Consider the following 18,093-nt stretch of genomic DNA (forward strand, 5'->3'; position numbering starts at 1 on the left):
TCGGTGATGCTGAAGTAATCGGTGATGCTGAAGTAGTCGGTGATGCTGAAGTAATCGTGCTGTTGAAATAATCAGTGGCGTTAAAGTAATAGCTGTTAAAGTAATCGTTTGTGTCAAACAAATGGTGGTGTTGAAGTATTCGGTGGTGTTCACTTGATTAGGTGATCTTCCTTCAATCCGATTATCTGTAATGATCACTTTTACTATTGTACTGCCCCGGACTTGCTGGTCTCTGTCTCGGCAGGTCTGGGAGGCCCAGGGTTCTCGACCTGTGTGGCGACATTCATGCACTAAGCAGGACGGCAGGGTTTCTGTCCAAGGCTTTTGCAAGAGAGGATTTGAGCCTCTCAAGCCCTGACTCTAGTGGAGTTTGATGATGATGATGACTATTGTACAACAGAACGCAAATTGGTTGAGCATTGTGCTGGACATACAATACCATCAGTAGTCATTGACAGTACAAAAAAAAAAAAGATTAAACCACTCGTCTAGAGTAGACAATGTATATTTTCTCCTAGGCTTCCATATTATGCTCATTTCAGACTCGAACTCAAACCTAACATCATCGGTCTACTGTAGTGACAAATCACAGAGACCATGGATGGACACAACACAATCACTAGGCATTAGAGGACACATTATTTGATTTGTTTCAGAAGCGTATCTAGTATATACAATGCCTGGGGCGGCCCGCATCTCCTTTACCACCCATGGTACGATACTGGTCTTAAAGACTTTTACCGTCTTCTAAAAAGTAAAAGTTCCCATTTCGACCTTTTGGTCTATAGGGCAGGTAATGTTTCTGTGGCCTAATGTTAACGAGGGTGTCATGTGGCCAGCGCAACGACCAACCTGCTTTACTTTTCCTAACTAATGTCAGGTATCCATTAGAGCTGGGTGGACTCAGAGGCACCCAAGGATCCCGAAATTAAAAATTCCAGTCTCACCAGGATTCGAACCAGGGACCTCCGTTTCGGTAGCCAAGCGTTTTACCGTTCAGCCACCGTGTCTCCTTACCGTCTTCAACCAACAAAAAATTCTGCCTGTATTCAGGTGAAATAGATAAGTACAACAAATCCATTGTCTGCCATGATGTTGTATGTGTTTTCATTATTAGAAGTGTTCAAATTTCAATCTGTTTAATTTCTTTCTGAGACAAAAAGTATTTGAGAAAGAAAACTTCTTTTTAAATTCTGGATAAGAAACTAAATAATATATTTGCATTGGAATACCGTTGGGGAAGCTCGCTCTTGGAGATGAATTTAAATGGATTAGGTCTGAAGAGTGTAACCTTAAAGCAAATATCCAAAGCTGAAAAAAAAAAGGACAGACTATTCATCTTGTATATCTAAAGCTAGATCCATAGTTGGCAAAAACTGATGAATTTGGCTTTGTTTGTCCTAGAAGTTTCAGGCGTTACTTCAGATCTATGCATGTAACTTAATCAGTCAGTCAAACAGCTTAAAGTCTGAAGTGACATGATGTATCGATAAAGACAAAAAGAATCAAGCCACACATCACAATGGCCTTTCAGTTTGAGACTACGCCGGATCACAAATCATTCGACCCCAAACACATTAATAATCTGCATCAGTTCTTGCAACGCTATTTGCGAGTCGCCAGCGGTTGAAATTTCAGAGCCTGTCGCAGCATGAGCAAACAGAGTCCAGCCGAGCATTAATTCAATAACGCATCGCTCCCGCGTGAGCTGGGGGTTTGTTTGTGTCTGCTCGCCCGATAGCCTGGTAGTAACAGGAGGTGACATGAAGCGTCTTACTTTCTTACATGTGCATTCTTGTTTGTTTTTTCTTGTTTGTTTTTTCTTGTTTGTTTTTTCTTGTTTTTTTTTTCATTGTTTTTCTTATGTAACAAAAATATATTTTACATTTTTATTTTGTTTTCATAAGGAGACGTGAAATTTCAAACCAGGATTATAACATCAAATCTTTTTATATAACCAATGCATATTTTAAAACCAAGGATTACAATTAGTTTTTATTTTTACATTTTAACACAAAAATATTTTATGAACTCACAGTTTTTAGCTCCCGCAACTCTGCAGCGCTATGTTTAAGCTTCCCCCCTCTCTCATTCTCCCCCAGTTTGCCTGGACAGCTGATCTCAAAAACGGCTCTAACAATTTTCCTAGTAATTTAACAGTTAACGTGTATTGGTGAGAAAAGAATTACTAGATCATAGGGCACACGGGAAAAGTTTTAGTTTGACCTTTATAATTTTCAAAGTAAAAAAAAAAATTGACTAGACTTTGAAAAAAAAAAACGTTTAATCAGCTTTAGTGTATAGAAATTATACGATAAACAGAATAAAATTAAAGTTGCTTCAATTTTGTTGAAATAATATTTAAGCTTTACATATTTTTTTCTTAAGTAAATCTAATTTAGCTTACATCTAGATTCTAGATCAAGATCAATAGAACTAAATCAGAAGTCTAGTATTAGATCTAGATGTCTATATGATGATAATATCAATAACTCATCATACGAGGTCACGGTGGCTCAATTAGTAAATACACACTTTCAAGTATCTGACGGTGGTAAAACCTATACCCGATTTGATCCAAATATTAAAAAAAAATATATATTTTATTTTATATATTATTTTATTTTAAGTTGTAGAATAAAGGTATTGTCTTTAAAATATATTTGAAATGTTTTTCTAGCACTAGTAATGCTTTCAAACTCAAACCGAACACAATATATTATGGCTCATGTAGGAACTAAATACTGGATATAATAATGATGATCAAGAAACTATCCAGCTGTTTACATCCAACTAGCGACATCTAAAAATCGAACTTTCTAACCGAAACACTCTAAGCTCATATTAACTCACTGAGCTCTCGTCATTTAAAGCTTTTTCATAGAAATCTCTAGAATTATTACGTCACATCAGGCCACCCCAACAACCTTCAACTGGGTTTTTTTGTTGTTTTTTTGTGTCTTCCCTGTTTACCTTGACCTATATTAGATTGTATATTTCTTCTTCAACCTTGAACTTATTTTAAATCAAGGTCTGTCTTACTTTTTTCTTAGCCTTTTTATGTGGCGTGACGTCTGACGAGATATGAGTACAGGCGTAATGTCCTACTTTTCCCACCGACCATTAACTGTCTCTACAAGGTGTGAAACTGGACGATGGCGGAGTGTCCCAATAGTTCTTTCTTCTAGTCTCTATTTCTCTTAGGTGTCAATTGGACTCCCTCAGTAGTTGTACGACTAGGGTTAATCTCAAAGAACAGATGAAAGTCTGGGTATTATCTATGGTCGGAAAAATTGTGCCCAAACATCAGTTGCCCGATCTCCACACAGTTGCTGTGACCAAAGGAACGGCAGAAACCTGATATAATTAAAGATTCTCGTCGCAGGCTCTGAATGGTGAAGCTGCACATAAGTCACCCGGCGCCTGATTTTCCACAGGGCAGATTCCCTCCCATATTATTTCCCATATTCAGTTGTAGCTGCAAGTTCCAGTGCTCCTTTACACGTTCTGTGTGATCAACTGGACAGACACCGACCTACATGGCATTGGCAGACTCACAAAAAATTACTAACCAAATTTCAATGTTTACACCCCAAGTGCTCCACCATAAGGTTATACCTGCCCAGGAAGGATGGGGGTCGTGGATTGCAGAACATCTTCGAATTGTGTAAGTGGCAAGTTTTTAAAATGCGATAAAAACTGCAGGCCTCCAGCAATGAACTAGTTTCCTTCCAACGCAAATACGACTCCGAAGCTACCCCTCTGAACCTACACAATGTTGATATTAATGTCGGTTTGGACGACGTAGGGAATGAGATTCGCCAATGGGAAGAAAACACACTCCACAGAAACTTTCCGGCTTTATTAGGTGGGGAGAACATTGACAAGGCTGTTTCCTTAACATGGCTACAAGCTGATCATCTCTACCCTGAAACAGAAGGCTTTGTCACAGCAATACAAGACAAAGTAATTAGGACAAATATTACAAGAAACATATCCTAAAACTCAATATTGTTCACAAATGCCGAAAGTGTGGAAATGTAGGCGAGTCAATAGAACACATAACGGAAGGATGTTCACCTTATCGGAATCTGCCTACCTAGGTCGCCATAACCAAGTTGCAAAATTAATACACCAACATATGGCTTTGACATATAATTTGATCAGTAAGGATACTCCTCATTATTAGGAATACTCGATACAAGAGGTTATCGAGTCTACTGATCTTCTACTGTACTGGAATAGGTCTATTTTGAGCGACAAAACGGTAGATTTCATTCGCCCTGTCCTGCTGTTCATTAATATAAAAAAAAACAAAAAACTATAAATATCGACATGGCCGTATCAGTGTATCATAATTTACGAAATACTCAAGTGGAAAAACAAAACGAATATGGGAGCCGAGGCTTGGACATTCAACGTTTATAGAAGATTAACGAAACTCGACCCTGGCAGCGCCAGAGGATGAATACTCGTTCGTGTCTAACATAATAATAATATTTGCCATAATTATTCGTGAGGAAATTAATCTTTTAAATTTGTGCATATAGAAACAAAAATAATATAGTTCACACTGATTTCACTCAAGCAAATAATTCTTTAAACTCTGAAAATCAGTATTTGTTTTGGTTTGTTTATCGTCCGACTTGTGTCATAGTATACCGTCCATACCTAACCCTCAGGAACATCAAACAACTAGCAATAGAAATACGGATCAAATACAACGCAGAATGAAAAAATGTGCTACAGAAAAAGATAAAACCTATTCAATGTATTGATATTTGATGGTTGTCCATTGTGATACTCCTGATACATATTTTTTTTTATCAGTTTTTTTTTAAATTGAAATTTAAAACTCACCAACTAAAGAGAATTTTAAAAAATTGTCTATGTTTGTTTTCATTTTTTTCCCCGACAATTTCAATCTTAAAATAATATATTCAGTGTAAGTATTATTTCTCTGTTCATTGTGAAATACTTTCAATGGAAGATTTTTTTATACAAAAAAACTACTCTTAGGAAAAAAAAATAAAAATAGGTCATTTTTTGCCCATGTGTTGGCTCGTGTATTTTCTTAGGTCTAGACTGGACCATATATTCCTGTGAACGTTGAGAGGTAAATCAATACAAGACGCGAAGCTTCCCTAGACCACATTAGTGGACAGATCTGGTTATTTTTTTTTTCTGGTCTTTCCTTGGAAACAAAGCCTGATTTAGTTTAGGATTAATGTCCTTATTAACGGCGCTCCTGTAAATAGGTTGAGGGAACCGTCCTCGGCTCTTCAAGACATACACATCGTTTGTGTCACACAGTAAATCTGTACTGTAGAGGAGAAACACACAAAAAATGTGACAGCTTTATATAATCAACAGCAGCCTAATTCGAACTGCGGCCCTTTTAATTTCCGACACTCGTGTCGCGGGCCACAAGACCGAAAAAGTACAAAACTGAAGTCGATCAGAAACTATTTATAGAAACGTACATTAATTATTGAGACATTAGAAATTTATCTTTTTCTTTTACGCGTCGGAAAATGGCTTCATTTCTCTACTTAAAATGTAGCTATCTTTACCACCGACTTATTTTCTTGTCACTTTTTGGTAAATATTCTCAAGATATCCTCCAGCCTCTAAGCGTAGTTTAACAATCTTTTGTTTGAGGCTAAAACAAAGAATGCCGCCATGGTTGTTTCATAATGCCGTTTATATGTTGTTGTTTTTTTTTATACAGCAACACAAAAAAAAAAAAAACGCTAAAGGTCATGGTACTAATCCATCAAAGATATAGTGAGGGCCCTAACGTAGGTAAAGATACAGTTTTGAACCTTTTTTTTTATATTGAGTGGATTTCTATCATTTGTGCCGGCGTTTCGGCGAGCCGCATAGAATCACGTCGCGGGCCAGTTACAGTATTCTTTGAAATTCAAGACAAAAATTATCGCAGGGGGAGAACCGCCCAATGCACTTTTCTTGAGGGCGCCCAGCAATTTGATGACTCCTTTGTTGCCCATCATACATATATGTAGCACCGCCGCCTTGTATGCCATATCAATAGACTGAAATATGGTGTGAAGGATTTATTTAAAAAACAAGCAAAATAAGATAACTTTTATTGATCCAATCAAATGGAAATTCGGTTTGACAACAATTGACAACCTCAGCGTAACTACTGTACAATAACAATATAGATGCACAATATAGATGCACATACGAACGACATTCACACACGATAAACACATACACATAACCAGCGCTTTATAAATAGACTTCTATGTACTTCTCGATGACGATAGAATGTTAATTTTCAATGTTGGTCATCCAGGGTCTATTATTACTGAATGTTTTTAATTTTCTTCTTTGGTACAATCATGTTTTCACAGAACTGGTTGTACGAATTAACAGTTGTGGTAAGTTCATCTGTCTGGGCAGTTGTTTACAAACATGCCCCAATCTGTTTGCTCCAGACAACTTTGTAGCTGTAAAGCAGTGTCGTCAGACCATGACTGGATGGACTGGACTTCGGGTTTTGTTGTTTTTAAAACCGGTTTGTACGTGGGTGTAAGATGGATCATTGTGTGGTCCGACTCTCCAAGGGGAAATAACCATCGAGATGTGTAGGCCATTTTTATGTTGATATAACACATGTCCAAGGTTTTATCGTGCCTTGTGGGACATTTAACATATTGAGTATATGTTGGCAAGTGTTGAGCTAACGAAAGATGATTGAAATTTCCCATAACTAGTCGGGCAGCTTCAGAACTTTTTATTGAGATATAGCTTGTAATGTCTAGTATATGTTTTGTTGCTTTCTTTGTGTGGGCTGTGGGTGGTATATACACAAGTATGACGTATAATTGTGTAAACTCTCTCGGCAGGTAGTATAGCCTGAGATTGTTACATCGGTCGTGCACACTTTAGTTTTGATTGAAATATTGCTGACACAGCACAAAATATAAAAATCCTTTTACTTTTTTTTTAACAAGCTTATCTAAGGGAAAGGAATTCACACTTACAACTATATATCTTAATAATGTAGAAGTTATTTCCCTCTTTCAATATCAAACAAATAATTATAACTATAATTAATTGACTAAATGGTTAATTTTTTAAATAGATTCATGTTTTGTAAGGCACAATAAATAACTGTTTAAAGTTTTACCTTGACACGAGAATGGTTGTGGAAAACAAAGTGATCAATTCATTTAGTGGATGAAACAGTACATATTTAGCCGTATCTGTGAATAGTGAAGGATTAATGTCCCTTGGTAAAAAAAATAATTAACCACCAGTTATTAATTGACTAGTTGGTTAATTTTTTTTTATTCATTCAGATCTTGTCTATGTCAATAAATAATTGTTCAAATTTTAAACTTGATCTTAGAATGGGTGCGGACAAAATAAGGTGTACAAACAATTTACGACAAAGAGACAAACATACAAACCAAACCAAGTGACTGAAAATATTGTTGAACACTTTGGCATCTAAAGGAATTATCACGAAAGCCCTATCCATAACGTTGTGAGATTAGGTTACGCACAAGCGCAAGTCGTAACGTAACAAAAGTTACGACCTACCCAGTAGCAGAGCAATTTAAATGAAAGCTTTGGTAAACAAAAAAAAAATGTGTCTAGTTGTCTAACCACACTGCGTCAGACCACAAACAGGAAATGTTGCATATTCAAGGTAAACCGACGCTTTTACTTTTCTTTATTTTTTTTTTATTCCGAACTTCTGCTCGCTTTCATGTGAAACTTACGGCATTTTTTTTTCTTTCAACTAATTTAAGTTAAGTCTGAGATATTTTTGAAACCATTTTTTTTTCTTCTGTAGCTGATTGATGATTGGACAGACAGTTTTTCTGCTGGTTACAATCACTCTCCAAATGTGTGACGTATACTGAAGGGATCACTCAGTCGTAGCTTACAGTTGAAGAACTGGTGGAAATATCAAGTGACGAAATGGCAGCGAGAAACGAATCAATTTAGTTTAACCTCGTGACTTTATTCGTAAAACAACGCCAGATGAAATTTCACAGCAGCTGTTGCTACCGAGAGTATGGCTTCTCTAAACGACGCCACGAAACGCTAAACAATGAGATAGAAGGTAACGGCAGATAAAAGACAACACTAAACTAGGATAAAGTAAAGTAATATTAAAGTTCCTCATGTCAGAACTTTTGGTCTCTAGGGCAGATGAGGTAAAAGTCATCTGTTACTGAGGCCTACGGTTAACGAGGGTATCATGTGACCAGCACAACGACCAACCGCCTTTACTTTTCCACAACTAATGTCAGGTATCCATTGGAGCTGGGTAGACCTAGGGGGCCAAGAGATCACGAAATTAAAAATCCCAGTCTTCATCAGGATTCGAACCCGGGACCCACGGTTCGGAAGCCAAGCGCTTTACCGCTCAGCCACCGCGCCTCCAAAACGAGGATTAAAAGACGATAAAATGTTATAAATAACGCTAAATAATGAACAAAAGACGCTGATCAATAATAGAAGACGTAAAATAATAATAAAAGACGATTGACAATGATAAAAGATAAAATATATATATATATATATATATATATATATTATATAATAAAGACGTTACTTCAAAAAAGAAGATGATTACGTCCTACGCGTCATGCATTTAGTCATGCATATTAACCAATGACCTAAATTCTGCCAAGTCACTGGTTTTCCTGGCTAGCTCAGGCAACCCATTCCATGCTCTAATAGCACTAGGGAAGAAGGAGTATTTGTACAAATTTGTCCTAGCATATGGGACGAGGAATGTGCCTTTATCTTTGTGTCTTTCAGAGTATTTTATTAAATTTTGTTTTTGTATTTGAAGATTATGGTTCAGTGTTTTATGTATAATTGCTACTTTACTTTTAAGTCTTCTGTCCTGAAGGCTTTCTAAATTTAGTGATTTTACTAAAGGTGTTGCTCTAGTCAAATGTGAATATTCGTTTGTTATGAATCTCACTGCTCTATTTTGTGTCTGTTCCAGTTTCTTAATGTTTTCTTGAGTTGAGGGGTCCCAAACGGAGGATGCATATTCTATTATTGGCCTAACCAAGTTTTATGTTCTTATTTGCTTTATAGAAATTTCTTTTAATAAACCCTTATGCTTTGTTTGATTTTCGGATAGTTTCATCAATATGTGGATTCCATGACAGTTTTTCATTTATTATAACACCTAGGTATTTTGCGTTTTTAGTCTGTGTTACTGGTTTGCCATGAATAAGATAAGTGGAATTAATTTGTTTTAGTTTTTTTTTGTTACTCTTAACAACTGACATTTTTCTGGGTGGAAAGACATGCTCCAATTTGATTCCCATTTCTGTAATTCATCTAATTCTCTTTGTAAAATATATGTGTCTTGTGTTGTTTTTATTGTTCTATATATTATGCAATCGTCTGCAAATAATCTGGCTTTTGTTCCTGAACTAATGCAATTTGGTAAATCATTTATGTAAATTAAAAATAGTATTGGACCCAAGACTGTTCCTTGGGGTACACCTGAGTTTACTGTTATCGGTGTTGATTTAGAGCCATTTATTATTACAGTTTGTTATCTCCCTATCAGAAACTCTTTAATCCACTGATGCAGTGGACCATTAATGCCGAAATATTTTAATTTTTTAAGCAAACTATGGTGGTGAAAAATCTAGTAAGATAGCATCTATTTGTTCACTATTATCTAAACCTTTTGAAAAATCATCAATTAGTCCTATTAGTTGTGTTTCACATGATCTATATTTTCTAAAGCCATGTTGGTATGGGGTGAGGACATTATGTTTGTCTAAGTGGTTTATGATGTTGCTACATATTATGTGTTCTAGGATTTTACATGTGATGCTGGTAAGTGATACTGGTCTGTAGTTTCCTGGGTCAGATTTTTTTCCTTTTTTAAACAGGGGGGGGTGACATTAGCTTCTTTCCAGTCCTTTGGTACTCTGCCTTGGTTAAGTAATGCCTGCAAGAGTATTTTGAACACTGGGGCTAGCTCATTACTTAGTTCTTTGAGTAATCTAGCTGGAATACCATCAGTACCAGATGCTTTATTTGGTTTGGTGTTGGCTAATAGTTTTTGAATTCCATTTTCTTGTACTACTATATCTTTGGTTTAAATTAAGTAATATGTTTTTGTCTCCTGGGGCTGAGAATGCTGATGCAAAGTATTTGTTTAGGATGTTTGCTTTAGTTTCATTATCATTATGTATTATGTTATGTTCATCTTTTAATGGCGCTATGCCTGTTGTTTCCATTTTCTTAGACTTAATGTATGACCATAGGTTTTTGTTGTTATCTTTAGATATTACATTGTTTATGTATTCACTCTGCAGCTGTCTGCTTACTTTTTGGGTTAAGTGTTTAATTTTTATGTACTTTTTGTAAACTCTTTCTGCCTTAGTTTCTTTAAAATTTTCTATATAGGTTTCCCTTCTGTTTACAAAGCTTCTTTAGTCTATTATTAAACCAGCATTTATTTATTTTGTTTGGTGTGTATTTAGTTGGTATATGTTTTTCTATAATGCTTTTAAGATGGTTATTAATGAAATTCCAGAGGTCATCGACTGGTTGGTTAATGTCTTTTTCCAGTAAGAATGTTTGTTGAAAGTTTAATGCAGCTTGGTGTAGTTGTGTCAGGTTACATTTATTCCAGAGTAAGATTTTTGTTTTGGGTTTTGTATTGGCTACTGCTTTTATCTATATATTGCGAGGGTAATCTTTGCTGTAGTACTCCGCTAGGGTGGTCGGCTAACAAACCAGAAAAGAAATGATTTCAAAGCTACTCTTACTATGTTCATTTCAAATGAGAGACTGAATAAATCAGATTTTAGTAGTCCATTGCATCCCAACCTAGGAATGGTCCACACCAGTTTTTTTTTTAAAAACTGCAGTTATGTCAGCGATGCCCATAATACAGTTAGCCCACATCGCGAGGCTATCCGGCCAGTCAAAATACTGGCACAGAGTTTAAAAAATCTCTCTCTCTCTCTATCACACCCACCCACATACACCTTGGAGAAATGCTAAGTACAACCAGGCGACGTCTGCATGAGAGCAACTACATCAAGGTTCGCACTCTGCCCTACTAATATGATATAGATGATCCCGCCGGGGTCCCGCCCTATTATATTAAACCCCTATACAGATCCATCCCGTGGCGCTACAGCCCATGGAGGGCTCTGGCCTGCTTTAACACATCCTTCCATTCAGATCTCTCCTGGGCCTTTCGTCTCCACGCCCTAACCCCAAGCTGCTTCAGATCTGCTTCCACGTCATCTATCCATCGCATTCGGGGTCTGCCTTTGAGTCGCCTGCCTTTACAGAGGTTTAACTTAATATGGGGCATAACTGACATAGGAACTTATAGACTCCACTTTTTTTTTTTTTTTGGGTATTTTAGACTCCATTAATTAAGCACCATACAGTGTTACATCTAGAACAGAAATTGTTTCAAATATCACGTTATTAATAAATGTATTATTTGTTCTTATAGAGGTCATTTATTCTCTCTATTAAATATTTACGTTTATTAGACCATGCAGTACATATTTTCGTTATCGGTCGCATCGTTGTTATTGTGTAACTTACATTTAGTATTACTAGAAGCACTTTAATGATAGTTACATTTAATGATTGTGCCATTCCGCAAATTCTAGTGATGTCAGAGAGAAATGTGTTGATTATCTCCCTTTAGCAGCCCGCAAGCTGGTGGATTAAAAGGGCGAATCCTAAAAGAATGTACCGAACAACCAGCTGAATCTTTCCTATAGATTTCAACTTCATTACCACAAAATACCATCTCCGTGGAAGTTGTCCATAATTGTATCTGAGCCAAAGGTTCCCAAACCAAAAGAAATGTATGACCTAAGACCTGTTTCACTTTTTTTCCATTGTTTCTAAATGCTTAGAAAAATTAATTCAAGTTTTGAAAGATCATTGTAGTAAGTTAGACCCTTTACAATATGCTTACTAGAAGGATAAAGGTTTAGAAAGATTTACATTGACAACATCTAGACTTCTCTAACAATTATGTAAGATTATTCTTTATATCTCACCAGCTTTCAATATCAATAAGTGAAAGCATTGAGGATTAGTCCATTTATAATGATAAAAGCTGATATCACTGTAATACGAAGACCTCTGAGGGTTAGGGTAAACAATGTAATATTGAATGCACGTTTATTTAACACTGGGGCGCCCTAGGGGGGCTGTGACATCGTCTTTGTGGTTCATTTCGTAGACTAATGATTTTCAATCGGATAGTACTTTTGGGCGGCTCGTCTTGCCCCGCTCTCAGAGAGCTCAGTCGTAAATGATTAGTTCAGAGAAACAGAACACATTGAAAAATACTGTAAAAATATTTTTAAATACTAAATGTAAAAATAAATAAATAAATAAAAATCGATGTTATCGATTTTTCTAACCAAAAAAGAAAATGATATTGTTTCTGTATCTGGAGAGACAAAGTGCAAACTTTTCAATACCTTGGTACTGTCTTAGACAATACATTAAATTTACTGCAAACACAGACTATATCAGCAAAAAAAGGGCAACACAGATCACAATTAGTTTAAAGTTTAAAAGATGGCCTCCTTAAGTGCTCGCAAAGGGAGTGGGCAATGTTTTATCATGCTCACATCTGCCGTATTTTAAGTTTTAATATCACTGCCTGGTCATCATTTATCCAAACCCAAACCCTAATCAAACGTGAACCATAACTCTAAGTATAAACTAACGCACTACCTACCGCCCGCACCCCTTGGATCCACAAGCGTGCAAGGTACGAGCCAAGTGAGGTCCTTCAATCTGAAGTATGAGGCATACGTTGTGCACTATATTTGTTAAAGGGCTTGTTCATTATGCAAGACGTCTTGTACCTGTTTTGTTCACAAAAAAATATCTAAAGCATGAAGGTGCGAAGGCGGATATAATTTACACCAATCTCTAAATATAACTCAGCTTTTTAACTGAAGCTTTTCGCAACAATATTGATGATTTAATACTAGAACGTTGGTTATAATTATTTCCCTGTCACATTAACAATGTCCAGTAATGAGAGATATAAAGACATATTGCTAATGCAACAGGATTTTGTGTCTCTTTAATTTACCACCTCAGCGCCCCCTTCTCTTTGTCGTGTCTCTATTGGGCGCCCTCCAGGCTTGGAATCTTTGTGGTTTGTTGCCCACTTCTAACAACTTTTCTATTCAGCTTTCTCAGAGGCATCCTTAGCAGAGCGCGGGGCCCTGGGCGAGCGTAATATGCGGGGCCCTGAGCCGCATATACCGAACCACTAAAAGCTAACGGACTCGTCCGCCTTTAACGCTGTAGGCCTTGTTTTTGTTCCAAAATATAATTCGTTACTATTGGCCGTTTGACTACATAAGGTACTGTATTGTAATTGTTCTGCATGTGAAATTTTGCCTTTAATAATCAACGTAACTAATGATTCAGAAACATTTTGCATGAAACAATCCACAAACTAGATAATGTTATTTAACCTTGGTTAGGCCAATAATAGAATATGCATCCTCTGTTTGGGACCCCTCAACTCAAGAAAACATTAAGAAACTGGAACAAACACAAAATAGAGCAGTGAGATTCATAACAAACGAATATTCACATTTGACTAGAGTAACACCTTTAGTAAAATCACTAAATTTAGAAAACCTTCATGACAGAAGACTCAAAAGTAAAGTAGCAATTATACATAAAACACTGAACCATAATCTTCAAATACAAAAACCAGTGACTTGGCAGAATTTAAGTCATTGGTTGATATGCATGACTAAATGCATGACGCGTAGGACGTAATCATTTTCTTTTTTGAAGTAACGTCTGTATTATATAAGATAAGATAAGAAGATAATAATAATTTCTGCTAATCCTACTGGAGTCGGAAAGTAACTATTAATAGTGGAGAAAAAACCTGAACAGTTACAAAAAAACTTAACACTAAATAGTTTCTTAGACGGTCACAGACGGATTTAGATGGAAGAAAAGGCTTCCAAAATAGGGAGTAACAGGTAATCGTTTTTGAGAACTGGTCTGGTTTTTTTAACTGAAGGTAAAAGTGAATTTCCTTTCGCGGGCCCCCCCCCCCCCCACCACCATGCGAGAGAGGGGCCTGGATCTGTTGCCCCACTTGCCACCCTTATATCCGCTACTCAGCTTTTATATTCATGTGTGAAACCTGGGAGTACACGGACCTCGAAAACAGCTCTAACGGTGTTGCAAGAAATGGGACAGTTGATGTATATCTTTGGGGAAAAAATCGTTAGCCTGTTGGCCTGTAAAATTGAAAAATGTCGAAGAAAATATCGAAGGAAGAAAAGATTGAAGACAATACATGCATTGAAAACACAAAATGTCATTAGAGTTCTTGTTTATGGTGTCCAGTAAAAGACAGAAATAGATATTCGTGAGTCAGACATGTTGATGACTGGAACCGAGAGTCCGTTTTCTCTGATGATTTTTTGTTGTTGTTACTATTAATTAACTTTCTGCTACTGATCCTGGAAGTACCCCCTCCTCCTTCTCCTGAGCGATTTGCACCCGAGTGACATAGCGTAGACTGTTATTGTGTTTTCCTTTAATTATCTGCATTGAGAGAAGCCGTAATTTCTATGTGTTTACGTTTCTCTGTTCGTTCGTCCGTCCGACAGTCCGTCAAATCAATCGAGTTTCGCGCTTCAATAGGTAAAGTGTTACAGAAAATATGATGTAACCATCGTCAAAATGTATCCCGGAAAAAATTAAGGTAATCGCAATTTCACTATAATGGTTAACCGTACTCGAGTTCAGATAAGTGGGATAGTCCCTTTAATGTACTGATAAAATGTTTATCCATGGTTCGTTTTACGGTTGAGTTACGCAGGTACAACTTTGAGCCTTTACAACACCACTAGAGCAATTAGACAAAAAGTTCCCTTCAACAGCAGTGTTTCCCAAACTTTTGCCTTAACGGAACACTTCGCACATTCTGAGAATTTGGCGGGACACTTCGCACATTCTGAGTATTTAGCGGAACACTTTGCTTATTTTTTTTTAGAGAATTTTATTCAAGTGGTGACCTACTAGTTAATTATTCCATTTCTTAGTGGAACACCTAGTCAGGCCTCGCGGAACACTAGGGTTACGCGGAACACAGTTTGAAAAACATTGCTAACAGGCTATACGAGTACAATCCAATTAATACCAGTAATAGAGCATCAATATATATTGTGTGAGTTCACATTAGTCCTTAAGTATTATGTTTGTAACATTTGGTGTTACAAGAAGCACTAGAATGATAGTTAACTTGGGCGTGTGCTACTTCTTCCATCCTAGTCATGTCAGAGAGAAGAGTGTTGATTATCTCCCTTTAGCAGTGGAAAAGAAACTTGAAAAAACATTTTTGCAAACAGTATCGATTCCCAGTCATTTAGTCTCTGCCAAGTAGTCTCAGTCATTAGTCTCGGTCAAGTAGTCTCAGTCACTTAGTCTCTGCTAAGTTGTCTCAGTCACTTAGTCTCTGTCAAGTGGTCTCAGTCTTTTAGTCTTAGTCAAGTAATCTCAGTCACTTAGTCTTACTTAGTCTCTGCTAAGTTGTCTCAGTCACTTAGTCTCTGTCAAGTAGTCTCAGTCTTTTAGTCTTAGTCAAGTAGTCTCAGTCACTTAGTCTCTGTCAAGTAGTCTCTGTCAAGTAGTCTCAGTCACGTAGTCTCGGTCACTTAGTCTCTGTCACGTAGCCTCAGTCACTTAGTCTCTGTCAAGTAGTCTCAATCACTTAGTCTCGCTCAAGTAGTCTCAGTCACTTAATCTCTGTCAAGTAGTCTTAATCACTTAGTCTCTGTCAAGTAGTCTCAGTCACTTAGTCTCGCCCAAGTAGTCTCAGTCACTTAGTCTCTGTCAAGTAGTCTCAGTCACTTAGTCTCGGTCACTTAGTCTCTGTCACGTAGCCTCAGTCACTTAGTCTCTGTCAAGTAGTCTCAGTCACTTAATCTCTGTCAAGTAGTCTTAATCACTTAGTCTCTGCCATGTAGTCGCAGTCACTTAGTCTCGGTCACTTCATACTTTTGTTTAACAAACAGCGCATACATATATATATTTTTTCAAGATTACATTAAACGAGAACTCCAGGTGATTAGTTGAACGGTGATTAAGTTTGACGAGGATTATATAGATAGGAATTAAGTAATCAGCAGACTAAGTGACGGGGGATCTAATCATTTGGGATTAAGTAACTAGAGGATTAAAAGTCTACGTCTTTTTTGTTTTGTTATTCTTGTTATTAGATCTATATCACCTTCCAAGTTGAATCTGGGTTTATTGTTAATACAAGTTTTATTTAAAGTCGTTTTTAAAATAGACGTTTGTTCAAGTTATTTCAAGCTGTACAATTAAAAATGTAATACGCCTGCATCAGATTAGTTCTACTAGATATCTAGAACTACAAGCCTACGACTAACCACTAACACCGGCCAACTACGTAAGCGACACCATTCGCTCCACGTACATCTAGGCTCGACATGGCCCGGCACTGGGTCACTTCTGACACCAAAACTAGATTCACGCTGGCTGGACCCCAGCTGGCTATCTCTCAAGGGGATAAACAGTTACGAAATAAACGTAACAGTACCAGGACGAAACGAGTCTCTAGTATAAACAACATCAAGATTTCCCCTTAGCTACCGAGGTACATAAACATACAATCTCGCAAATTCTCTATCGTGGATATTTCACCAAGGCACGCCCTATTTGATATTTGCAAGATACATTTTAATTACGGTAATCTTGTCTTTCGTTCTGATTGTTTTGGATCCGGTTAACATGTGTTTGCATATAAAATGCACTATTAATTAAAGTCAAAGCTTAGAAAACGATCTACACAGAGGTAGAGGGCGAGAAGAGAAAACCTGAAGAGAAAAATGTTGGAAAAGAAAAAAGAGAAAGTTTGGAAGAGATGTTCATGTTAATAAACAAACTGAGCTATCTCACGGACGCCATATTTTAAGTTGACTGTTGCTAACGACAGATTCTGCCCAAACGGTTCAACAGACTGAGGGATGGGTGAAGGTGAAGATTGCAAACTATCAAAGAAAAATTAATTTGGGTAAGAGTTTATTAATGTGATTTTACACAGTAATGGAAAAGTCTTCGATTCCAAAGATTAAGGATGAGTGCCGTGATTCACGTGACTATTCAAACCCAGTTTCAACTGCATATTCTTCCGCATGTCTTGCCGACAAAGCCGTTGTCCACTTTTAAATTTTCTGCGCCTGTCTTTACTAATGGCTTTTCAACACTTCCTGTATTCTGTACACCTTAAACACTGAAATAGGCAGTTGTCCGGCATAGATAGTAATGTTTAACATACCTTAATGGATAAGTCACATGATTATAACTGAGTTAATTGCTACTAGATCTAATAACAACAATGTGTCTGCTATTTAAAACAAATTGTATCAAACATTCTTAACATAAAGAATGCAATAAACTTATCTTGAAACAATAAATATTGATAGGCGACTACGATTAAGACGCCGTTCGCTATGCAGTCTTATACACAAACAAATATTTATTGAGATAGAAAGATAGATAGATAGATAGATAGATAGATAGATAGATAGATAGATAGATAGACAGACAGACAGACAGACAGACAGACAGACAGACAGACAGACAGACAGACGGACAGACAGACAGACAGACAGACAGACAGACAGACAGACAGATAGATAGATAGATAGATAGATAGATAGATAGATAGATAGATAGATAGATAGATAGATAGATAGACAGACACTGAGTTTCCTTCAATTAAACATCAACATTAAGTCACCTACCTTGCTACAGAATTTCGTACAGCTGTCAACAAATAACAATACTCCTCTTGTCTCACGTTCTGTTAGACACACTGGATCAGGAAGAGTGGTCTGTGAATGTGGAGAAACATTGTTTCATCTTTATTTCAATCTAAGACTGAGCGCAGAGCCTCACAGCCTGGCTTAACGAAATTTTGTAATCACGCAACGAGCCAAACTTTGTGTTCTAAATTAGTGTTTTTTTGGGTGTTAAACAAAATAAATAAAAAAATAATAAAAC

The 18,093-nt window shown here is 36.8% G+C and overlaps 1 protein-coding gene across 11 annotated transcripts in view; it reads right to left on the reverse strand.

Annotated features, from left to right (window-relative positions):
• The window catches only part of LOC106058871 (probable G-protein coupled receptor B0563.6), a 253,609-nt gene that overhangs the window by 78,393 nt on the left and 157,123 nt on the right, over window positions 1-18,093 (reverse strand). For 6 of the 11 annotated variants that reach the window (XM_056003974.1, XM_056003967.1, XM_056003973.1 and 3 more), the window contains exons 2-4: window positions 17,835-17,924; window positions 12,755-12,884; window positions 7,160-7,235 (exon numbers count right to left, since the gene is read on the reverse strand). The gene's annotated coding sequence lies outside the window, so the exon portion shown is untranslated. Of the gene's footprint in view, window positions 1-5,054; window positions 5,324-7,159; window positions 7,236-12,754; window positions 12,885-17,834; window positions 17,925-18,093 lie in introns of those variants that run through there. The other 5 variants (XM_056003976.1, XM_056003969.1, XM_056003978.1 and 2 more) reach the window with 3 other exon arrangements.

Source organism: Biomphalaria glabrata, chromosome 11 (assembly GCF_947242115.1).
Source record: "Biomphalaria glabrata chromosome 11, xgBioGlab47.1, whole genome shotgun sequence".
Taxonomy (NCBI): domain Eukaryota; kingdom Metazoa; phylum Mollusca; class Gastropoda; family Planorbidae; genus Biomphalaria; species Biomphalaria glabrata.